Below are 26,556 nucleotides of genomic sequence, written 5' to 3' on the forward strand. Positions count from 1 at the left end.
TCTAGGCCACATATTATGGTGTTCTTACTTTAGAAAAGTCAAAGAGTTGATTCTTGGAAATAATATATATATAAATCATTTTTTCATCTATACTGATTAATTTCTGTTCGTTATTTCCTTAGTAATAAAACAGAGTTCCAGTTAATCTTATGCTATTAAACAAATACGTCAGTTGAAACACAATACGAAAACATTTCTATCTCGGATAAAACACATACAAACAAAATTGCGAAATGTTACTATCAATCCTGAAGTGTTGACAAAAATATGTATATTCAAAACAAAAATATTATCATGATTTCCAGTAACAAAGCGCTTACTTGGCCTACAATAAGAAACGTCATGAATGACAAAATATTCTATATTGAACATATTTCGTATCTATAGATGTCGATTTACAGCTGAGAAAGCCAAGGAAATAAAGGTACATGTTAACCACTGAACCATCAAGTTTCCAACAGCAAAACTGCTTTCAGAGCTCAGTCCTTGCTTTACAGTTCGCAGTACTGAGCCAAACCTCTTACACAAGCCATTTCTTATGACTTTTCCAATCGTCAAATACATTTAACAGCAAGAATGGGTTAACAATAGTGAAAAAAAAACTCTTGTAAACTCTACTGATGCTCAAAATATTATGAAAAAAATGAAGAGAGAACAACATTTCATTGCATGAATTAAAATCTATAAATTAATTAATCCAAAACCAACATATTTTACTAACTCTAATGATAGTAAACCAAAGTTACCGAAATGTGTTAGTTTGGAGCTAATACATTTTAATAATTTTAACTCGTGTGGTATAACATTGTTTCCTCCCTTTTCCTTCTTCTATGTTAACATATACCAGTTTATTTTCCGGAACTTTCTTCTTCATTCTAGGCTTTGTTTAATTCTTTTCCGAAGTAGATTTCAGTTAAAGAGTAAAAAAAAATTAACGTCAACACTGTAAAGTGTGAGCAAACTATAATACACAGTTTACCATTTTTACACCCAAGTGTGACACTGGTACGTCTGTGAACTTACAAAACTAAAATCCCATAGCCAAATGTAGACTTGCTCTAAAACAAATCAACCATATTGTTATTTTTTTACAGGATATTGTTTGCATGATTTGGAAAGGTTAAGTGAAATGATGGCTAAGGTTTGGCATTTATGTAGTTTCTCATTTGTCGGAATACTTTGTTGTATGACTAATTAAGTATTGGAGAAATTTCAGTTTTGGTTAACCACTAGAAAATTATGATTTTAGGTTGATAGTATAACTACTGATGTTCTAAAATTATATCACTTTCTTAAGTCACTTTACAAAATAAAATATTGTGGTTTTGGTTTTCGTTGTTGTTTTTAACTTCGTTTACAGCTGATCTCGAACCGGAAAGCTAGAAAGAAAGCAGCCAGCTAGTCACCAACATTCCACCACTTTGATATTTACTTATTTCATCTTATAGCGGAACCTCGCCTTCTGTTAGAAAATTATGATTTTAAGTTCCTAGTATAACCATTCATGTTTCAAAATTATATCACTTTTTTAGGTCAGTTTGCAAAAAGAATGGCCTCAAAATGTGAAGTGTGTTTCTGTGGCAGTGGGACGAGAATTCATAACACGGGCATATTAAGGAGTGTTTTCTTATACCTGGCTTGTTATATTCGTTCCATAATGTATAAAATGTATTTTCTTACCATTGTTATTGTGATTGGCTTTGTCCATAAACAGAAAACATCTAATAACAATAAAACAAAGACACATTTGAAAAAAACAAACTTAATTAGTCACAATTCATCTTTTATAGTCACATTATTATATCATTTTTAGTTTCATTGTGTTCACATAACTTCTAGTCCCGGCATGACCAAGCGTGTTAAGGCGTGCGACTCGTAATCTGAGGAACGCGGGTTCGCATCCCGTTCTCACCAAACATGCTCGCCCTTTCAGCCGTGGGGGCGTTATAATGTGACGGTCAATCCCACTATTTGTTGGTAAAAGAGTAGCCCAAGAGTTGGCGGTGGGTGGTGATGACTAGCTGCCTTCCCTCTAGTCTTACACTTCTAAATTAGGGACTGCTAGCTCAGATAGCCCTCGAGTAGCTTTGTGCGAAATTCAAAAACAAACAAACAAAACATAACTTTTTAACTTTCGTATTTAGACTTCTCCTCAACTTGTATTGCTTAGATATTTCGATAGTCATGAAGTACTTTATGAAGATTTCGTTCTTAATGCAATGATGTAGATTTGTGTTATGATGAGAAAATAATGGTGTTTTTTCAAATATATTTTTTTTTAAATTAGTTTTGTGAAAAATCAAATTCCTCAAACATCATAGTGATTTCTATGGATGGTTCATAGAGTGGTCAAAAATGCTAAAATGACACCTTATAATCTGCTTCGCGTCTACAATAATCGTTTTTACACACAACAGCACCTTATTGTTTTTATTTACACCACTAATGTTCAGTTGATGTTAAAAATTCATCATTTTTCTGTATATTTCAATAAGACACTGCTTGAACAATAACTTTGATCGCTGATCTGGACATCACTGCTTTCACTTTTATCTACGTATTAGGCGACGAAAGTATATCGCTATTGTAATCGCAGCTACAAAAATTGGTAAGAAGAATCTGAATGATTTATGTTAAGAAAAGCTTGACTGAAACGAACTTATATAGGAATAAAAACTGATTCTGAAACGTTAAGGAACCAAATATATATGTATACAGATAGTGAACAGAACAGTAATAATTTGAACCTGTATTCAAAGTAACCAACCAAATAAAGTTAAATATTTTTAGGTATTTACAACACTTTTATCGCTCTTTGTTATTAAGCACAAAGTTACACAAAGGGGTATCAGTGTTATGCCCACCCAAGATATCAAAACCCAGATTCTAGAATTGTAATTGTGGGGACATATCGCTATGACATTGAATGGTAACAGTAGGTAAATACGATGATAAAAATAATGTTAAGAAAAACTAATACGAAAGAACAAGTTTCCATAAAAACAAGTTCTTCTTGTTTAGTCAAATGGATCTGAACTTCATTTAAGATGGATTGGCTATAGTGGAGCTCATTTTGACACCGCATCTCATATTGAAGTTGTAAAACATTATTACAGGGAACTTGAAGAGTTGCTTGCAAAATATCGATTAAAATATTCCAAGTGTATTTTATAAAATTGAAATATTGCAAATGTACATGTATCTTTCTATTTAAAAAAGTAATTATCTTAATGAAGTTAAATTTTCTTTTTTTTTTCTACGTATTTTCTTACAATTTAGAGAAATAAATCTCCCTAGCAAAAACAAAATATTTCTGATTTCTAGTCTTAATATTCCACGTTTGTTTTTCTCTAAATTCAATCCAATTATTTACAAATATCAAGGTCGATGAGAATCTCCTATTTTCAGAATTTCCTGGATTAGTATATGTTTTGTATGTATAACCCATAAAGTTGATATAAAGATAGAATGCAGTACTTCTTGCTGTTTTCAAAATGTTCAAGGATCAAATCATCAAGTTTCCGTTGGCAAACACATTGTTTGGATCTATGTATTCTTTAATCGCTCTCATCATTCCAAGACCAACACTTGACACAGACTGTTTCAACCAACGTTTCCGGATCTTACCAACTGTAAATAGTATATTTTAAGAGTGATATTAATTTATTCGTATTGTTTACTTGTAACAAGCTTTTCAAACCAATACTTATTGTTAAAAAGGAGAACAAAACTTTCATGATTACGTTAAGCTATTAACTTTGTATTCCATATATATTTCTGAATAATAACTCTATCATATAACATGGACATATTTCAAACATTTCGATTCTAGTTAAACTTGTTTTACTTTACTTAACTCGGAGCCACTTAATTGGTGAAAATTAAAGCACCTAATGAAAATTATATACAATATAATGTCTTTTTCAGAATTAGCATTTCACCCTAATTAGATTTTTTAATCGATCAATAATAGTTGAATATTGACAATTATACTACACGAAAACTGTAATCATTTCTCCACTAATAAAGTTTAGTACATCTGTTTATGTGTTTTCATTCGGAAATAGTTTACCCTTTGGTAGATGTAGACTGTTTTTGTTTGTTGTTTTCTTAAGTCGAATAAAATATCTGATAAATTTCCATTTTCTCTTATAACCCATTGCAATTAGAGAAAAAGCAAAATTGTAGAACACTTCTGTACTTACTTCCGTGGTGATGGGAAACACTTCCTCCACAAGCAAGTATCTCGTCTCCAGTTAATGCCTGGATAATAATGCAACTTTCATTTTAAAAAATCCCTCTGAATATTCAATAAAATATATTGCATTTAAGATAAAAATCTGTGTTCAATATTATTTTAAACATATTACAAAATTATGTTACTGCGCTTTTATTAATGATATGCACCTAATAGTTTGATAAATGAATGCCAGTGCTTTTTATTGGATTACCGCTTTTATAACATTCAGATAGAAGTGCTTTTAACATTTAACTACATTCTTTACTTTAGATTTAAAAAAACAATGTGCTCCAATTTTTCATTGATAACACTGGGCAACAAAATTAATAATTCTCCGCTAAAAAATGCAACTGTTTCTAAGTAATGTAGCTGTACAGATTTTAAGAATCATGTTCAATATAACTAATCATATCTAGTTTTTAAGTTATGGTAAATTTCTTCAAAATATTATTATACATCGCGAAAATAAAAACGTTGAAATACATATTAAAAATACCCAATCATCTTTACTTTTCAAGTTATTGTAGATTTATTTAAAATATTTTTATTCATCGTGAAAACAACTTATTTTATTAATAACTTTATTCAATGAAAATTTCATTTAAGAATGTATAAGTAACATCCTTTGATAAGTCTCTTTCGTGTTCGCAACCTGAGCAACGGGAATCGATGGTTTAGTGTTATCATTGTGCAAACGTACAGCTTTTAGGCTATCTTTAGATGAGTCGATAAAGTCTCCATTCTTAAGGATGATGTATAGTACCTAGTTCTTCTGTTAGTGCGTCAGCATTTTCAAAGAAACACAAAATATCTTTCATGCTATGGTGAGAAGTAAAACTTTGATAATGACTTCGGTAAATTAAAAATATATTTCCTGGAGATAAAAACTCTTATTGCTGTAAATGAGAATCATGAAGTTCTAAACGCTGCTTTGATAGAGACAAGTCATGAATCAGATCATTTAGTTTTCCTTTTATGATCAGATGAGGCAGCTTTTCTTGAGGTGCAACAGGAATAAAATGATTGGAATATGAGTATTCATTGTCTTCTTTGTATGATAACTCTTTTTGTTTCATAATCCACTGTTGAATGTGGCACTGGAGAACCATCCACATCAGCATATATCACGTTGCAGATGTGATATATGTATATTTAATCAATGTTTTTAGTTTTGCCTGGATATCCAGAAACATTATTCATGCAAAAATAACAGTCAGTTAAATGATATCTGAACGGACGTCATATCATAGGAACTGCAAATGGCGTAACTGCTCTCTTCATATTCAGTCACCGTATCAAGACAGATATAAAAACAACAAAAACTATCTAAGCACAACAAAATTTTGAAGAACTCGATTATACCATGGGTATGATATGAGGACGAAGACTGGACTTTTTTCAACTGTACACGAAGTGAGGCGAAGTCACCAACTGAGTAAGTGAGGGGGAAATGAGAGAAAGGCTAAACTAAACTAAACTAACGTGGCAGGGGTTCAGTTTAGAGAGAGAGAAATCCGAAGAGTTCTCTCTCCAACTGGGGTGTTCAGGAACTTTGTAGTTCCTCTTCGTCCCCTTTCGTGGATTGTTATTAGGATTAAGTGGTGGTTTTTTTATTATTATTTTAATAAATTAATTATCGTTATTATTCTTGACTTTTGGGTGGGAATGTCTCACTAAATGGTCTTTTGGGTGGAGGCAAAGGTAGCAGTGGAAAGAAGGAAAGGTCGGGACCTGTCTCGAAAAGAAAAAGTTGGGTAGATGTGAACATGAATGTAATTCATTCAAGTTCAGATCAAATCAAACGGCCCGATTCTGGGTCTGGCAAAAAGGTTGCCTGGGCTGGGATCTAGAAATCCAATGCCTGAAGATTTTGATGTGGGGGGAAACGGGAGTACCCCGAGAAAACCCACTTTCACACGACAGGCGCCGAAAGTTTTGCCTGTCGTGTGCCCTGTACCTGAAAAAAAGGAATTCATGTTAATAACATAGTTTTTATGTATTTAAACTCTTTGTTGAGTGGATTGTGATTCTTGAAATATGTTGTATGGTGATATGTATTTTGTTGGTGCACTTGATAATTTGTGTAGTGATGCCGTTAGTTTGTTTCTGTTTTCTGCTTTTCGATAATATTTCAGAGAAAGTTCTGTTATTCTATCTCTTATAGTTGGTAAATTACTAATTTGGTGTAGATAATTTGTTGGTGTAAAAGATGGTAAACTGAATGCGGATTTTAATATTTTGTTTTGTTGCACTTGGATTTTTTGGAGTGTGTTGTTTGACATGTTGTATGTTACTTGACATCCGTACTCTATTAGTGGACGGATGTAAGCCTTGTATATTTGTATAATGGTGTTCGGTGCGCATTTTGATTGTTTACCAGTTATAGTCTTTAGATATGAAATCCTTTTTCTTATTGATGAGTGTATATTGTTTATGTGTTTTTCCATGTTAGTTTTGTGTCGAAAGTGACGCCAAGGAATGTGATGTTTTTGCTCATGTTGATGGTTGTGTTTCCAAGTGATAGATTTATTTTTTCTAGATTTTTTCTTTGCTTCTTTAGTTTTCTATAGAAGGTGATTGCTTGTGTTTTGTCGGATTTAACACGACCCTCCACTTGTTGCTCCATGTTGAGACGTTGTTTAGTGATTCTTGTACGCGAGACATGGCCATTACTGGGTTTCTGGAGGTGCTCCAGATTGCGATGTCATCTGCGTATTGTGAATTGTGTGTGTATGTTAGATTTGAAAAGGTATGTCACTGACGAAAATTATGTAAAGAAGTGGAGAGAGGACTGATCCTTGGGGCACTCCTGCCGTTATATTAAATAATTTGGATATGGTTTTATTGACTTTTACTTGTGCTGTTCTATTGGTTAAAAATTTGAAATCCATTTGACTATCGTAGGATTTATTTGTAGGTGGTTTAGTTTGTATATGATGGCATTGTGCCAAACGCTGTCGAATGCTTTTTGACATCTAGGAATACCCCGATGGTTACTTGATTGTTGTTGTAAGCTTTGTATATTGATTCGGTGAGTCGTGTGAGGTGATCTGTTGTTTGTCTATTTTTTCTGGAGGCATTTTGAGATTCTGGAAGGATGTTGTTTGATTCGCAAAAATGGAGGAGACGGTTGGAGATAATTCTCTCCATCAGTTTGCCAAGGCAGCTTAACAGACTGATGGGGCGGAAATTATCTGGATTTGTTCTGTTAGTTTGTTTCTTGGGGATCGTTGTTATGATGGCTTTTTCCATGTGTCAGGGTAATACCCTGTCGCTAATGAAATGTTCATGATGTTTGTGAGGTGTTGTAGTAGGAGAGTGGAACTTTTTTTGAGAATAATATTTGGTATTTGGTCATGTCCGGGGGAAGTGTTCTTCAAGTTTTTGATATTAATCTTTAGTTCGGTTATGGTTATTTTTCTATTGATTGAATTTGAGTATGCTTCTAGTGTCTCTCCGGGAAATCCTGGTGAGAATGAAGCTTGGTTTGCATTTATGTAGTTGTTGACATGGTGTTGGTGTTGTGTGTCGAAATCTACTGAGTTTAAATCGCTAAAAGCGGATTTGTAATAGTCAGCTAATAAGTCAGCTTTCTCTTCGTCCGTCCTTGCGATTTTATTGTTGTGTGTGATGTGTTGTAACATGTGATTTGTGTTTTTGTCTGACGCAATACTCTTGAATTTTTTCCAGAATTCTTTTGGATTTTTCTTGGTTTTTTCTAAGTGAGAGAGAAAGGCGTTTGACTCCGCCCTTTTTATGCTTAGCCGAGGAACTTCTTGGATGTTCTAGCAGACTGGGCGCGTGATTCACGGGCGGAGAAGGTAAGCGTGGGATGAAGTAAAAGTGGTGTAAATCACTAAAATTATATCGAGAATAATTAGTATATATGAACAATATATTTAAAATTTACACCAATATAATACAGTCAGTGTTTGAAGTTATCACAAATGTATGCCTTTTTCGCATTAATCCGTTCAAGTAAACTTAATTTCACAATATAAATCAATTGTTCTGAGTCGACTGCATGGTATTTCATACAGTGCTGATAAAGTATGGCGATATTACAATAATTCAAAATCTAGAGGTGACGGACAAATTTTGACTACATGTTTGAAATCAGTAACATCAAATTACGAAATTGTGTCAAGCATTTCAACTTTATCTACCTTATTTGCAAACAGAATAATAAAATTAAGAGATACCATGAGTTCCTCAAAGACATGAATCGGATGCTAATACCCGTGTAGAAGTAAATACAAACTCCTACATCGTAAGTCTGGGTTACTCGATAGGAAATAAATGGTTGATGTAATCCATATGCCTCCGCTTCTCTAAGAATTTTGCTTTTCACATTTCTACACAGATCCACAATTCTGCAAATAAAAATAAAATGTCAAAATAAAATTAAGTATTCTCTGCACTCACGTCATGTTTAAGAGTTATTTTCGCTTGCTGTTATTGATGCATCATCAACAATGGTGCAGTAACAGGCGAATGGACATTTTAATAATTCCTATAAATAATACAATGTTAACACAATAAACAGTACTGGGAAATTAGTGTAGGTTTGTGCCTATAAATACAAACTGTAAGGACCTCCAGTTTATACCCTACTACTATTTACGTAAAAGCTGTTTGTTGGTTATCGTGCACAAATCCACACAATGGGATATCTGTGCTGTGCCCAACTCGAGTATCAAAATCAGATTTTAGTGTGCCCCTCTCCTATGGGACAGCTTAGTTTGAAAGTTTATAATACATAAAATGTGGAGTTACATCCACAAATAGCCTATTTTGCATCTTTGTGCTTAACAAAACAATCTATATACTGTGGTGTACTAAGTGCAATTTAAACACATTTTTAACTTTTTCGTGTTCTGATTGACATATATAATTTCACAATATCATTGTCACTAGGCTCACTAAACATACCTATCCAATGGTACGGAGGTTTAAAACGAATCTGCAAATACGCCATAGTCAAATGCTAGATCCTACGAAAATAAAAACTGTTTTAATGTGGAATAATAACTATTCATTATAGCACATTATACTATACTAAAATACTTAAATAAAGTTGATAGTTTTTTAGAAATGAAAAAACGAAGCAATATTCTATGACAATGAGTTCGTTATAAGCCTAACCACATTAAATACAGAAAGAGGAAGAAAATAGTATACCTTGTGGGAAAACATGCGAAAACTAAATCAATAATTTTAAACAATTAATTAAAACACGAACCTTCTAAACAGTAGGAAAGTAGCAATTTAAAATAAAAACCTATAAAACTAAATATAAAACAGAAACCATTCTTTTGGACTGGTGTTCAGATAATAACAGTCTGAGTTGATGAGGCCATATTTTTTAGACCAATTTTTAAACAAAGTAAACCTTAAAGTAACTAGTGATAATAATTTATTATTTTTATCATACAGGTTCTCGTAATCCTAATCTTTAATATATTATGTTAAAGTACACAAGGTTGCGTCATAAGAGAAACGATCAAATCACATTATTCTTTAATAGTAGTTTTGGGGTAGCGAGTTTTCTTGAATAGCTGATTTCCATCTAGTTTGTCAATGTAATGTTAGTAACAGCGAGTGCAGGTATCTCTAGTGTAGCTTCGTCACGATTGCTTGAAACTAACACACCAAGCGATTCATTATTGCGATTTCTTTATGTCATTTCGGCTATCTTCGTTTCGAATAATTATGGAGACAAAAATACAGTAAATAAAAACTTGTAACAGTATCTTAAATATAAAAGAAATGTATATTTAAGCCAATATAAGGTATTGTTTAAATATATTTATAGTAATTCAATATTCTTCCTTATTTTAAATTCTTACTTTACATAGGAAGAGTAAATTCTCTGGCACTTGACAAGTTTACTAAACACAGGCAGCAAAACAGTTAATTGCATTAGTTTCAAAGCATTTATCATCAGTGGCTTTTCTCTGCTAGAGAATTGTTAGGAGTCGGGGTTGTATCGAGCTTTATTGTAAAGCTAAAATGTTACATATAATGCTAGAAAATTATTAGAAACAGAGGCCTTATTATAATTTTACCCGAGTCTTCTGGGAAAATCACAATGTTGGAGAATACACTACTGGAGAATTGTTAGGAGTAGGGTTTGTATCACCACTTTCCTTGAGTCTTCTCATAAGGCCAAAATGTGTTACGTTAAATAAATAAATGTAAAACTTTACAATATTCATCAATACTTTGTTTTTATCGTCTGTTATTTCATCAGCTACAAATGCCGAGAGTGTAACCACTTACCGTTTACACGTCTGCTAACATGGTCTGGAATAATTATATTATTGTTCCATAACTTACCCGTATGTATGCAATCACGTAAGTTAATAGATAACCTCGTTTGCCGTTCTCTTCCCCTGCAGATAGACCTCTGAAATATATAAATACAAATTACTACGGCGCAATACAACATAAAAAAATTTAGATTGAGTCAAGAAGAAAGAACTCACTAACATACAGATTGCTTGGTTTGAAATAATCATATTAATTGCTGCAGTTTATTCAATTTCTGAGCACAAAAAGTGTCTATATGGAGAAAATGATGCCATGTAAATTTAATAAATGAAATATTTTAGTGCTGTGGGTAAATATTTATATACATTCATCTAAAGCTCCTTTAGGTTTGTTTGGATTTTCACAACGCCATCAAGAAAGGATCTTTATGTATATATATGCGGAATTAAGCAAAAAGCTACACAGGCATTGAAATCCAGTTTTTTGCGGTGTAAGTCCAGATACATACAGTTGTGTCACTGGGAGACAGTGAAAGGATCGTATTTTCATTAATATATCCAAGAGATTAATAGTTTCAGATGTGTAATTAAATATAGAAGCATATAGATTTTATTGCGTGTAAGTTGTTTAACTACAAATGTTGTATTGATAGAGTTAAATGTTAAGAAAACTTCTCAGGAAACTTTCCAATATTTTATTTTACAGACAAATGTAGTTCAGTGTAGATAAGATTTTGATATTTATCAAATTACGTGTACTGTATACAAATATATTAAGCAAGTGGAAAAGTTTCATCAGAAATTACTCATAACATCAGTCATGTCTCTTGGTTAAACCTGTTAATATATTTATATCGCTTTTGTTTGTTTCTCTACATTTTAAAGAAACAGTTTCCACTTAAATGTCTCGTTAGTTCAGTCGAGACTATACAAATTCGATCAAATGAGCTTTTTACATCGTACAAAAATCGAAGGAACTCAACTTATAAAAACACATTTAGTGTAATAGTATGTCAAGCTAGAATAGATACTGATTAGTGAAATTTGATGTATATTGAGGAGATACTATTTGTTTATAAAGTGAAATATATCCGGTAAAGGAAAAGGATCGAATAGGGATATCTTCACTGTTATAATATAAGAATAAGAGGGGTCAGACGAAAAACTCGAGAACATCAGGTTAATTCAACCGAGTAAATACTGTAAAAGTTAAGCAAGTTTGGTTGGTTGATTATTTGGAATAAAGCACAAAGCTATACAATGGGCTATCTGTTCTGTGCCCACCACGGGTATCGAAACTTTGTTCTAGCGGTGTGAGTCAGCAGACATAGCGCTGTGCCACTGGGGGAAATTAAGGAAATCTGTCAAATCTCTCAAACTTTGAAGTAGACATGATCAAAGAAACTGGTAGAGTGGTCCGAGTGTAACTTATTGGTTAGATTATTAATTAAGACCAATTATCCTAAGTGAAGGCGACTGTAGAGTGCTTACAACGCTTACTGTAAAATCGTAAAATTATTAAATTTACAGTTCATTATAGAATGAAACCGAAGTGTAGTCAAAGGAGGAGATGACTCCATAAGAACTAAAATACTCTCCTTTAGTTAGGACTTTGATTCTTTAAAACATTTGAGGAAGAACTGACCGCAAATGAATATTTAAGTATCATAGATGACCAAGTGTCGCACACAATACATTTTTTAATTGTCACCCAAATGCAAACGGTGTTTCCAAAATGGCGACGTCCCATGTTTCGAGAGTTGTTTGCATACCATAACACAGGATTTAGTAATCCTTCCTGGCCTGTATTACAATCACTGTATCTGAATTTAGTCAAGCTACTATGGGACATCTTTCAAACAAAAATTTAAAGCATACATCGACCTTTAAGAAAAAAAACTTCGTCAATTACAAGAGCTTATAAATAGGACGGCAAAGATTTCACATGATACTAGGAGGCTTTTATTAATCTTATTGTACTATAGTTGATACCAAATCAGTTAACGCCTTGTTAACACAAGACAACTGAGTGTTCGTAACTTTAGTCTAATCCTAAAGTTTGAACTTTTGGAGCCTATTAAAAATGTTTTACAAAAAAAAAAAACGATGAGAGAAGTCCGATTGAGACAAAGTGGTTATTGTGCAGGAGGGGAATCCCGAGGGTTCACGGTTCGTGTTCCGTTGTAAAAAAAATCATTGCGCTCCACTCTGTGGGGAAGTAGTTGCGTTTTAAGATGAAATAATAATTTTCGATTAGAGTAGTCGTAATCGAAGAGTTTGCAGTGGAGGCTATCGACTAGCTGCATTCCCTCTTGTCGAAGTTAGGGACGGCTAGCACAGATATCCTTTGTACAGCTTTGCGCGAGTGTCCCAAACCAAAACACAGTTGCGTTCGTGGTAATATTTCTTGTGAAAACAACAACAAAAAACAAACAATAGACAAACTGGTGAACTGGTGAGATGGTATTTAACAGTGGCACTCCTATAAACTTTCCGAAGATCGTCAATATTACTTTCAGATGAGGACAATGTTGATTTAAAATACGACCAAGAAAAGTAGAAAGAAATAGTGCAGTATATTAAATGCACTTCTAACAGCGTTCATTCTGTACACTTGTATTTATGCATCAGTCTATTCTAAATGTATCAACCTATTCTAACGAACGCTAAAAGACACTTATTGATTAAACAAAATGCAATCTACTTGTTTCTTAAAATAAGCTATTTATTATATTTCTTTCAAATTGTCATTCTTGTAAACATTATCTTACGTATGTACTAACGAGGTACAGGAGTTATGTGCTAGTTATATTAAGTTGACGCTAACGTTATCTAAAACAAGTCGATACTAATTTTCTCAAGGTTAATTGACGCGGGTTCCAGACGCAATGTTGCCAAAAACGCGTCGTATTTTCGGTTATGAGTAGGTTATACACTTGCGGTCTATTCTGATGTTCAGACAAGAATAGTTGATTTAGGCTTTCTCCGGTCCTCCGTTCAAAACTGGGGACGACTACGGTCCAACCGTAGAGTTTCTCACCAGTCGCCCAACACACCATGATAGCAAATAAACGTTTTCTTCATCACACGTAACTCGGCATGGCCAGCTGGTTAAGGAGCTCAACTCGCAATCTGTGGTTCGCGGGTTTAAATCCCCATCACACCAGTAAAGCTCACCCTTTCATCCCTGGGGCATTATAATGATACAGTCAATCTACGATTCGTTGGTGAAAGAGTTGTCAGTGTTGGCGTTGTATGGTAATGATTAGCTGTCTTCCCTCTAGCTCTACACTGCTAAATTAGGGATTGCTAATAGTATAAATAGCTCTCATGTAGCTTTGCGCGATATTCAAAAACAAAACAAAAACACAAATTCATCAAACCATAAACATATTTTCTATTCACACTATTTTTACGAGTTATTTGTTTTTCGTAGCCAAGATAACAATTGTTTAATCTCTACAAATATTCATGCTTTATGTGTTATAACTAAATGTACGTTTAAATCTTGAAAGTTTTAAAAAACCGGAATTGAACCCTCGTCTATGCTTTATAGACAGGAAGATTAAGTTATTTTATTAGCGTTCAAGAAACTCCCTCCTCGTGTCACAGCGTTATATCTGCGGGGTTACAACGCTAGAAACCGGCTTTCAATACTCGTGGTGGGCAGAGCACGGATAGCCCATTGTATAGCTTTGTGCTTAACTATAAATAAACATAAACATTCGTAAATGTGAAATTCAAGTTCACTCACCCAAATTTGTTCCCTAACAGCAGAAGTTTTTTCTCCAGTCTTTCGACGTCCTTGAAAACAAGGGAAAAGCAAGAATATAAAAAGTAATTTGAAAAAGTGTGAAAAACTAGAATCGCTGTGATGGTGATTATAAAACAATTTCATCCATATATAACACGTTGGCTTTAAAATATTATAATAACATTTACCTCCCAGTGGCATAACAGTAACTCTTTATATGCATACAATGCTGAAATCCTAACTTTGATACCAGTGGTAGGCAGATCATAGATAGCCAATCGTGTTACTTTGTTCTTAACACCAAATAAACAAATTAAAAAGGCAACCGGAGTCACAGCGGTAAGTGTAAAGGCTTAGAACGCTATAAACCAGGTTTTGATATCCGAGATGGGGACAGTACAGATATGCCATTCTGTAGTATTCAGCTTTACTACAAACAAAGAAAATCACAACATTTTAATGTTTAGTAGACGATTATCGTGACGTTAACAAGGTGTATATAAAACGATCATAATCTCATTGTAGTAAAACGAAACACAAAAACCTAGGTCTAAAATCTGGTTACATTTGCTTGTTTGAAGTTAAGCACAAAGATACACAATGAGCTACCTGTGCTCTACCCACCACGGATATATAAACCACATTTCTAGCGTTATATATCCGCAGACATACCGCTATGTCTATGGGGGGCATCTGGTGACCGAAAAGATTACTTGAATAAAGAATACATTTAATATTTTGTTTTCATCATATTGTAATGGGTTTATTGTTATATATTTAGTTTAATATTTATAATACTGCTTAAGATATATTTAGAAATACACATAACTTATATTGTTAAATGTGTATTGGGAAAGTTACGCATATTCTATAAATTTTTAGAAGATTCTTTAGTGTAAGAACCAACAATATATGTTGTACAAAAGCACTAGCGTATCTTCGAATATTGATAATATTCGAATATTATCTTCGAGAAACTCGCGTAAAGTTTATAAATCGTCGCGCCAAGAGAATGTTGTTGGTTTACAGATGCTTGACAAGAAACGTTTATAGATTTCGAACATTAAAAATCGTTCAGCTTCAGAGATTTAACTTTGAACGTTATTTTTTAGCTGATGAAATGGTAAATCTGTATAGTATTTTTAAAAATTTATGTGTGACAATTTTATTTTTATTTCCTTAAGTGTATAAAATTTTCTTTATAGAAACCATCAAGGTAAATAAACTGTAATATAATTAGGTTTTAATATATATTCATTAATATTTTTTCAAGATATTTTAGAATATTATTTTTATTACATTTTGTTGCTATTCTGTATTTAGCTTCTTTTTTATTATGTCACATAATATTTTGTCTCTTATAATATCAAGAACTGCAAGAAAAATGTTATAGTTCCTATTGAAAAAGTTGACTGTAACGTCGGCGTAACTTGCAAAAAATTCTGTGCATTAATTATGATAAAAATTTAATTATACACAAACATTTAAACTTATTAACCAATCCAAAGATACAGTAATTAATAATTTCGTTAAACCTTATCATAACCTTTCTTCTAAACGTAATTCTTTTGTAGATTTGCCGTTTCTTTATGCTATTCCAAAATTGCATAAATCTTGGGAGAGCAGTCACATCCCACAACTGTCTGCAGGCAGTGAAGGGAGATGTAGATGTGAGACGTTGTGGACTTAAGCACCCACATCTCTCTCTCATAATTACTAATCTAATTGTGTTTATTTCTTATGTGAGACTAGCGAATTCGAGGTTAAGACTGATAGACGGTGGAACTCCACTGCAATTTGGGTTCTATTTTACAGTCACCTCCAAAACCTAGGATACATTTTATAATCCCATGTTGTAACTTGTACCCTAGGATCTTTTTTAAAAATGTAACGTATTTTATTTAATTTAATTGTTTTGTTATGGCTTTAAAAACTATGGTTATAATATTAATAATCAGAGGTTGGGATTGTTTCTAACTCAGTCCGTCCTCATGATTTTGTTTGCTTATTTAACCTCATTTACATGTATTTATTTAATTTCATTAATATATATAATACAATAAAAACATATGAAAAATTCAACAGTCCAGTGAAGCATTTTGTTTCATTTCACTTGGTTTTGTAGACTTTCAAATGTTATATTTCAATCCTGTACAGATAAAGTTAAACAACGAATATAAGAAGATGAGACTAATAAAACTACATACTAACGACAAAAATATTAATCATTAAAGTAAACGAGCAATTTTAATTTCATATAAATTAGCAAAATATTGTATATAAGTTATTAATACTTTTTAAATATAAGTGTTTGAAAACTGCTTTATAAGAAAACTCTATTTAAGGAATAAAATGAAAATGAAAAGCAATGAAACAACAAAAACGTACATGGCCGCACAGCTATAAAAACCTTAACTATGAAACCCAATTATGTATTTAAAAATTACCTAAAAATAATTTCGGAATATCACTACAATTTTATTTTAAAAAGCTCTTCACTAGATCATTTACAAATAACTTTTTACTAATCTATAACATAATTTTTCAAATAACTAAAGAGAAATAATTGCTTTAGCTTTCCTTACCAAAAAAGAAACGCTTTTTGAAAAACATACGGATTCTGTAAGCATTAAAACTCTTAAAATATCTTATGGCACGATAATGCATTTCTATTATACAGGGTGTTCGGAAAGTCACTGTGCAGTTTTGTAATCATATTTTATTCAGTCTATTTCAAGCCAGCAACTGATAGCGGTGTTTACAAACAAAATAAGAAGGATCCAGGCCTGTATTGCTGCCAACGGTGGTCACTTTCAACATTGTTTATAATTGTCATTCATATTTGCCTACAGTATTCTATATTAAAACATGTATGTTAATAAATATATAAGTGCACAGTGACTTTCCGAAGACATAAGAACGTAAAACAAAATGGCTACTTTCAGGAAAAAATACAATATTTGTGGACATAGCCATAAGCCATGTTTAAATAGTGTATTAGTTCAACAGAATCTTCTTCCTCACTCTCTCTCTCTCTATATATATATACACATTCTTACCATGGGTTTGTGACTTAATGATTATTGACTCAATTTGTTTGTTATCATTTATTTCTTTTCGTCCAGATTTTCGCACTGACATGAAGTTACCTCAAATAGCATATAACAAGTGTAATAACGCTCCACATATCTCATAATTAATTACTAGGTACAACAACAACGAAACAAAATGAAAATCGTCATTAACCATTTTAAAGAGACAAACTTTCTTTCCTTCCAGAAGCAACGTCACAACACACATCCGTGTGACATCAAATCCTTTCATTCGAGTGACGTAAAACTTTTTCATGACGTCGACAAAAGGAGTTAAGAGATTCAGCTTCAGGTTTTAAGGCTTGACCTGAAAATTGAAATAGAAACGTGGTTTTAAAATATCAACTAGGAAATGTTTTTGAGCTGAGTGAACTCGAACAAACATATTATAAATATTTATATATGTTTGTCTTGAGATGTGGATGTATTGTTTGTTTTATTTATGGCGATATAACTTCAGAGAATTGTGAACTGTGTTTCTGCAGCTGAGTTACACCGAATTTTGATCCGAATTAAAAATAATGTTTTTTATGAACAAATACTCATGATGAGTTTTTCAGTAACAGGATTATCTTTATCAAAATTATGATTATTCAATTAAAACATCAGTAACTTTTATGGCTACAAAGCATTAATTCTTGACGGTTCCATAAAAAAGCATTCAAATAGTCAATATTTATTTGTTAATCTCATTTGAATATTTTAATAATGATTCACAGGAAAGTTTGATAAAATATTAGTATTTAAAAGTATCTTCATAATTATATACAGTAATATAAAATATTTTTTGCTATAATAAAAATCTTTCACACTTGAAAGTATTTTTAAACTCAAATGTTAAGCAGTGGGCAATTAATACAATGCACTCCACAAAAACTTTGACCCAGATCTTAGGGTGACAAGTCTACAGACTAACCACAGAGCAACTGTATTTATAACACTTTACAGAGGTTATACAATTACTTCAGTGAAAGTGATTTTATTAATGGTTTGTTTTCCATTTTGTTTTCTATTTTCACATTCAACCTACTTCAATTTCTATTCTGTTTATAACTTGATACATTTTATAGTCATAACAAAAGTGTGAAGTAGTATTTCGTCTAAATTTATACATTTATATATATATTATATATAATATATTTATTTATATATATATATATTATATATAATATATTTATTTATATATATATATATATTATATGTGGTATTCATTCATTTGTCAAAACTGCATCGAAATGGTTTCAAGGTGTTTTACAAGTTTGTTACGTTGTAAAAAAAGAATTTTATCACTACTGTAGAAAGAATTTCCATCTCTTACTTTAAGACGCTACACAATCATAATAAGCCAGTCCCACAGTTTTTTTCCGTTACTGCAAAAACGGAAAAAACCTTGTTTTTTGGTATAGATACTACTTTCAAACAGTACACCATCGCGTTAAAGGAAGCCTACCTTACAGTTTTTCTCAACGACACCCTGAGATGTTACCATCCGCACATGGACCAACATGTCTTCTATATTTCCATAGATATTCTTCTTCATTTCAGATGCTCTGGTGGCTACACAACCTCCCAGAGTACTGAATTCTGACGAATCTGGTTCATGACCCGTACAGAATCCATATTCAGCAAGCTGAAAAGAAAACTCAATACGACATGGTTGTGACACTTTTACAAGTTTTTATCGCATTCACTTAACAAATACATACATATTACCAAAGTAATAAAGACCATTCAAGTTTTGTTACTTATCACCACTGATCACTTTTAATTACAGGTCTATCAATAGTATCAATAATTACTAATTTACCTAGATATTCAGTAAACAGAAGAAGAAAAAACACTATAGAATATATTACAAGTGTATCATGAATTACAAGTTGCACGAGATAATTGTAACTATAATTAACAAACAGTTGAGTTATAAGTTTGTAAACTTATAATTTAGTTGTTAGGAGGTTTGTATGTTATTAAAAGTAGATCGTACTTTAGTAACGAGTAAACTATGAGAATCAGTATTTGTTACGCTTTGGAAAACTGTTACAGGTATAAAAACTAGTAATAAATTGTGTTCGGACCCACTTGTATGCTTACTGTATTCTAACGTGATTAATGGGTCGATGTATCATTTTTGAATTATTTCTTAGTTAACGACTTTATTACGTGTTGAATGAATAACTAATGGATTGTATTTCAATTTACATGGGCATCAGCACTTAGCCCATTTTTATATAGTCAAATATATAAAACCTGTACATTAAACAACTTTGAAGAAAAAGAGATAAATAACCATATTTTGATACTAGTGTTTAATGTATGAGATAAATCCATAAGATGGTTCGAGGATATCTATTAAATAATTAAAAATAAATTAGTAATTATCGAGTCTGAGAAAGGTAGTTCAACTTAATTCTATATATGTTCAATCTGAGTAAGTCGTACAGAATTTGTAAGGGCTTTATGTATACACTTTATTTGCACAAAGAACACATAATATTTAAAAATACGGTACCGGCCAGTAGGATAGTCAATAACGTGTTTTGATTTGGTTCTGTTTCAGAAAAACAATCATATAAATTATAATTCCACATTATTTACCTTACTTTCTAAGTCTTTACCCAAGATTCCAGCTTCAATGTGGGCTGTGTGGTTCTTCTTATCTACCCATAAAATCTTATTTTGAATCATAAAATAAGAAAATAAAGATGGAAGTTACTGAGTTGAAGACTGATAATGTCATGTCATAGATTTTCCAGAAATCTTCAAAGCTATATATACGACAGAATGAGACAAACCATTTATTCGCTGTAGTTACGCTAATTGAATCTCACCATCAGATATAATGTTCTGTACAATGTGTCAGTGGGTAGTTGCTTCATTGCTTGGTAAACTCGGCAGTAAAACCAAAGTTCTTTTCACGTAAATGTTTTCTGAACTCTTGAATAATACGCTTTCAAAACATTATGAACCTTACATCCAGAACTGTATTAAGCGGTTTTAGATCAGAAAGTACCTCTACTTATGCGTTATTTGTACTTTAATTTGTTAGTCATTTATTATTTGTTTGTTGTATAGCTCAAAGCTACATAATGAACCACTTGTGTTCCGTCCTCACCATGAATCAAGACCTGATTTTTAACGTTATAAAACCACTGACTTTCCGTGAGTAGTATTACTTGTAATAGCATCAAATGAACTGCGTAGCTTCAAGAAGTTTAAGTAAATTGATTATAGTACACAATTTGACAGTCTAATAACTTGTAAGTGATCATATATATAATATATTCGAAAGGTGAGACAGACATTATTTATAGTGAAGCAGACAGCTTGTGCCTCTGTATATCTATGTGATATAACACCGTGGCGTTTAATGAGAACTCTTAATGTTCATATTACTTCCCGAACTCATCATAATAATACTCAGATTCATCACTCATTATTATTTTTCGGGGAAAAGAATTCTGTCTAATCTGATCTGCATAATAAAAGCTTTTAAACAGTTAACAGACTTTCTGCTAAATGTCTGTTGTTGTTATTTTAGTTCTAGACTGATTGGATTATCGATAAAGAAACAGTTGATGTTATACATCTTAAAAACCTGTGTGTATACGTGTTTCACTTGTATTAACTAATTGTTTATACATTATGGTTTTAGTTAACAACTTTGATTTTTTCATAAGTACAAAAACAAACAATTTGACTTAACGTCTGTCACAACGATAAGGCAGGGTGATATTACAGGTAATTTATGATGGTTTTTGCCCACTTGTTCACAATTTGTTTGGTATTACAATAGCTTCTCTGTTGATATAGTGTTTTTTTCTAAGTAACATTTAACACCAAATATAAAAGAAAAGAAACGTTTTTTCCAACATGAAAAAAAAAAAGACTGGTTTTATTTTTACCATTTGAGTGGTATCCAAGGAAACAATCATTCTCCTTTCTTCTTCAGGGCACTCCAAAGCTCCTAAAACACTAGTGCCACCTAATGAAAACATTTCGTATTACTTACACAAACAGCTGTCCGCCATATATCGTTCTGGAAGTTTAATCTCATAACATATTACACTGAACAGCACATTCTTAAAGCTTAGATAAAAGTATGAAACCAGAAGTATTTTTAAATTAAAACAAACAGTTGTATGAAAATAAAAATTTATATTAATAAAACCCAAGCAAGATTGTATTAAATAACAAATCAAACAAAATATTTTCACTCACCTCCAAATGGAATAACAACAACATTATATTTATTTGCCATCTTAACAACTTGAACTACGTCATCATGTGAAACTGTTGATGAAAATATTAATACCTTAAGTGACATCATCAATGAATGTGAGTTATAAACATATATATCTCTTATGTTACTTTCAACAAAAGATCCATTGAAATTACAATATTATACAACAATGAAAGGAAAACATTTCCTCACGGTCTTATGTATTTTCGCTATTTTTTCGTGTAATAAAATATCAAATATTATTATTTGTAATTCGTATAATTCTTGTTCACGTAATATGTATACTAAGTGAAAAAGACTCTGAAAATAAAATAACTTTTTGTATGTTTGCTAAAAATTAAAGTGACATTAAACAGTGTACACCTGTTTTACAAATAACAGTCATTTATATCGATGGAACATATCCAATAGGTAACCAGGATTTTAAATGCAAAAGATTACTTGTTTTGTATGTATGAACCGTTTTCACTTGTTATATTTTAACCACAGGAAAACAGGATAATCTGTCCTTTGCTACCAATTACACTATATCAAGTATAATACGAGAAGCTAAAATTTTAATTGCATATAAACTAGTGCATAAATGAAAAATGTCTTGGAGAAAAAAAAAACATAAAACAGGTAGGAAAACAGCTAGAACCTACGATTTTCCTCTAACGTTAGTTATTGTCGTGAATATGTACACATACACCTAATACCTGAGGATGAGAAAATGTCATGCAACTAGTTTCATGTCACTTCATACGAGTTGTAGAATATTCTTTTTATATCTTGAATTATTTATAACAAATGAAAGTAAACTATAACTTAAGTGAAAGAAATGTGCTATTATATCGTTTATTTGAAGTTTTAATTTTACAATATGGGTTTTTACAAATAAAATAATTTAAAGAGCATGTTTCAAGATTTATTAACAATTATGCCTTCATACTTAGTAGAATCGTATAGATGCTGAAACCAGAATTGTGTATTTCAATTTAATTCGTAGAACTTCTGCGACTTCTTCTCAGATTGGAAACACTTAAGTTAACAATTTTAAATAACCGAAAATTAACTGAACGTAGCAGCCACCAAATATCACAAATGAGTAACATATTTTTTGTACCAAAAATTAGGTGAGCTGGTAAACAAGTTAGTATGAGCATATAATCAATGCAGTTGTGAAAGGCAAGGATATTCATTGTCAAAAGTTTAGGGTTTTGCTGCGAGAAACGTCATATAAATACAGTTTATGAACAGTATGATAAAATGTAGATACAGCATTTGATGGGACACCAGAATTAGTAACTGAATGAAATTGTTGTAGTAGTGTTTAGTGTGTTAGGCCTATCAGAGAACATTGGTTAAGGTAACTTGTAGAACTTTTAGTCGAAGAAATAAAACGATTCAGTTAGCAATAAACGGACTGAACTTTGCATTCTAATATTTAAAGAATAATCTAAAAAAATCTTGCAGTAGCTTTACTAACAATACACTGAACAATTTCAAATATCTTTAAATAAAAATACGCCAAAAAGTGATTAGCAAAAATTCGATTTCAATTTTAACAATTTATTGAATATCTTGGGACACATTTAAGGGTGGTATACTCATACGATTCAGTTAGCAATAAACGGACTGAACTTTGCATTCTAATATTTAAAGAATAATCTAAAAAAATCTCGCAGTAGCTTTACTAACAATACACTGAACAATTTAAAATATCTTTAAATAAAAATACGCCAAAAAGTGATTAGCAAAAATTCGATTTCAATTTTAACAATTTATTGAATATCTTGGGACACATTTAAGTGTGGTATACTCATAAAATCAATGGGGAGAAGGAAGTTCCGGTGATACAACTTCTTACACATGTAAAAGATCACAAGAAATACTAAAGATAAAAATGTTATGAAGGTAACGTATCATTTTCATGAAAAAATTGTAGTGCCACTATCTGTTGAAGCAACTATCTCAGTCTGTTACACAACTGGAATACTTAAGTTATCTGCTAAATACATCTTTTCCTCAATGTTATCTGTTTAAACGTTACAACACATTCCTTTTCTGCAATAAACAGACAATTATCTCTAACTAGAAAAAATAACTAGTTTACTAAACTCACTCGGCCACATAACAAGATCTGGAGTTCTGCTGAACAATCCTTCTCTTAACATAAAGATTTCACGCATTGTCTGACCTGAAAATACGGGTTAAAAAGATCAAGTTTCACAACTAGAATCCTGCTATACATACAATAATCACATAATATTTATCTTTTCGTGCCTTTTTATTGTGAATAACATATTTTTGTTTTAACATCATGATGCAACAGCTGTTTCACAAAATTCATAAATTAAAGGGGGGAATTATTTGTGTTCTAAAGCTGTAGTTACTATCGAAGAACAACCTAGTCTAAATATAACACTGACTGTAATAAATTAAATATATTTATAAATTAATGCAGTTAAGTCAACTGTTCTATTTGTAACTTTTTGTCCAGTTCATTATTTTTTGTATAAACGAACGTTTTAATTTTCTAAAGGTTACCGGTCATAAGCTATATTTGTATTTGATATGAGCAAGGAGTCGTTCTATGCATTTGGCTTATTTCCAAATATGGCTGTCAAACTACCTTGTAAAAATACTAACTTGCTACTAACAATGTATTAAGTTCACTTGAATACGCTTCTATCTTTGCCAGATTTTAAGAACAGATACCATACCCTATGATTTTCACGTAACATACAATTTCATAAAACGTTAATATCAACGGTTGTTTTTTTAAACTGGTATAATGAGATTTGTTTTTATGGTAAGGCCATAATACTAGTATTTAGGAAAATGAAGTGGTCAGGTAAGATATTTAAAGAATGAGAAAAATACACATTTAGCTAAAGTTTTTCTAGATAAAAAAGTTGTCATTGTTAAATTACTGTCAACACCGACATAATGTCTGATGTAAACCAGCATAAATAATCTACGTAAAACAATCTTCACAACAAGTGACACGAACTTGATAAGAAAGAAACTAACACAAGTGCATCTTTTTTTACCCTAAGTTTTTTCAAACTTACTTATCTGGAAGGTCTGCCACTGTTGCACCAAGAATACCCAACTTTCATATTTCACTTCATTAATTATTAAGCACGAAGTACAGGCGGACATTTGATTTATTGTAAATAGCTTGTAAGCCTTAGTTGACTCAAACTCCATCGCTGAAATCAGTGTTGATTTCGATAAAAAAAATAATTATACTGTAGTACTGCCACGTTTCAGTCTGTGTTTTAACTTGTGATGTATATTTCATTGAGTAGGCGCTTAATTTAAGTGGCTCCAATTGCACATTCGCGATGTTTAAAAAATACTAAATATTGAATTAAATATTTCATTGTAAAATAGGTTGCTACGATACTGTTTACGCAGTGGAATCTTGTGCATAAGACATATACATTTTCAAACCCTATCTCGTATTTATCACAAAAATGAGAATAACATAACAATCGGGTTGATTTAGCCTAATATGCAAGTATTTATGTATCACTGTACATTCATCATTCCAGAATTTTTAGGTTCTTCATGTTGTTTTCATTTGCCTGATTTTTTAATGCAGGAGTTTGTAAGAATCCGAACATCAAATTATGCTTTCTTTCAGAGAAATTTTCTAAATATAAGTTCATAATAACGTGTTCTTGTGAACGGTTAATTATTAAATTTAGACTAAAAACTAAAATATTGTCACTCACCATGTGACCTAAATAGCCTGTCCTGTGGGTCATCGGTATAGGAAATATTAACAGTCTTGAGGTCTTCAAGGAAATCCTTATTTGTTAATGGAGTTGGCAGAACTTCATTTTTAATTTCTGCCTACGGAGACAATTTAGCTTATGTAAATACTACAACTGATTCTTAATGTCTGAAGACTTCTGATATAACACATTCTTTTTAATTAAACTTACACTACCAGTAATGAAGTATTGGATAATCAAAACATTATAGCATGAGTTTACTATGAAAGATGTAATCTGAAACTGTTTTGAAACTTCCAATTTATATTTTATGTAAAACTTTCTAATATTAACTACGATTTTATCCCACACTTCACCATTTTAATACAAATACTGTTGAAGTTTGGTAACAGTTAGCAAAACCATATTTTGTTATATTTAAAACACTTGTTTTGATCTACTGGAAAGTTAGATGTGTTAGAATTTGATCGTCCTTGACCCACTAAATATAAATATAGAGTACATTTCCTCAGCTGAGTACTGGGTATACACAGATGTATTTATAGATATGGGTAAAATAAGTAACATTTATGCTACTATGTTGTATTGATAGAATAAATGTAAAAGTTCACTCAAAGGAAAGTTTTCTGGACTAACTTTTTCCATCATTATTACACACAACTAGATGGTGAGATAATCAGCTAACCACAAATATCCAGTGTGAGTGAAATGTTTCATATCAAATATGATAAAGACGTTCTAGTGATAAATAAAAGCACATGTTGAAAAATTCTGAAATTAACCCTGTGCATCATTTTAACATTTTGAACACAAGGTTAAGCAGTGCGTTAAATTCGATTTCGCTTGTTTAAAATATACAGGGTGATAGACGTAATCACAGATGTGTATCCTGAGCAATGAAATAGATTAAACCATAACAAATGAATTCTTATGGGGGGTGAAGCGAAGTATTACTGGACAACCATTTAAAGTTTAATCTTTCAGAACACTAACGTTTAAGTTCACTTTTGAAAGCTCATTACTTACAATATGAAGAAAAAGAAACTCATTAATTTCAATAGCTTTCATCTTATACTATCGATTTCCTCGTTAAATAGGATCACACACCAAATTTCCAAAAACATGAAAAGAAAATAGTCCAAATATCTCTGATATTTGAGGTTCAGATATAAAGTCAATCATTGTCATTATTAGAGGCTTACCGCATTCCCAAACAGTATACTAGAGGTT

General features: G+C 31.7%; 1 pseudogene across 1 annotated transcript in view; it reads right to left on the reverse strand.

The window, feature by feature from the left end:
• Nucleotides 1-3,342: 3,342 nt before the first annotated feature.
• The window catches only part of LOC143223935 (alkyldihydroxyacetonephosphate synthase, peroxisomal-like), a 28,760-nt pseudogene continuing 5,546 nt past the window's right edge, over nt 3,343-26,556 (reverse strand). The window contains exons 3-16 of the transcript XR_013013181.1: nt 25,324-25,444; nt 23,703-23,777; nt 21,577-21,648; nt 21,261-21,340; nt 19,954-20,034; nt 18,809-18,988; nt 18,275-18,284; nt 17,531-17,665; nt 14,267-14,316; nt 10,580-10,649; nt 9,173-9,234; nt 8,443-8,613; nt 4,206-4,263; nt 3,343-3,630 (exon numbers count right to left, since the gene is read on the reverse strand). The product of XR_013013181.1 is annotated as an alkyldihydroxyacetonephosphate synthase, peroxisomal-like (transcript). The remainder of the gene's footprint in view (nt 3,631-4,205; nt 4,264-8,442; nt 8,614-9,172; nt 9,235-10,579; nt 10,650-14,266; nt 14,317-17,530; nt 17,666-18,274; nt 18,285-18,808; nt 18,989-19,953; nt 20,035-21,260; nt 21,341-21,576; nt 21,649-23,702; nt 23,778-25,323; nt 25,445-26,556) is intronic.

Source organism: Tachypleus tridentatus, chromosome 8, assembly GCF_004210375.1.
Source record: "Tachypleus tridentatus isolate NWPU-2018 chromosome 8, ASM421037v1, whole genome shotgun sequence".
NCBI lineage: Eukaryota > Metazoa > Arthropoda > Merostomata > Xiphosura > Limulidae > Tachypleus > Tachypleus tridentatus.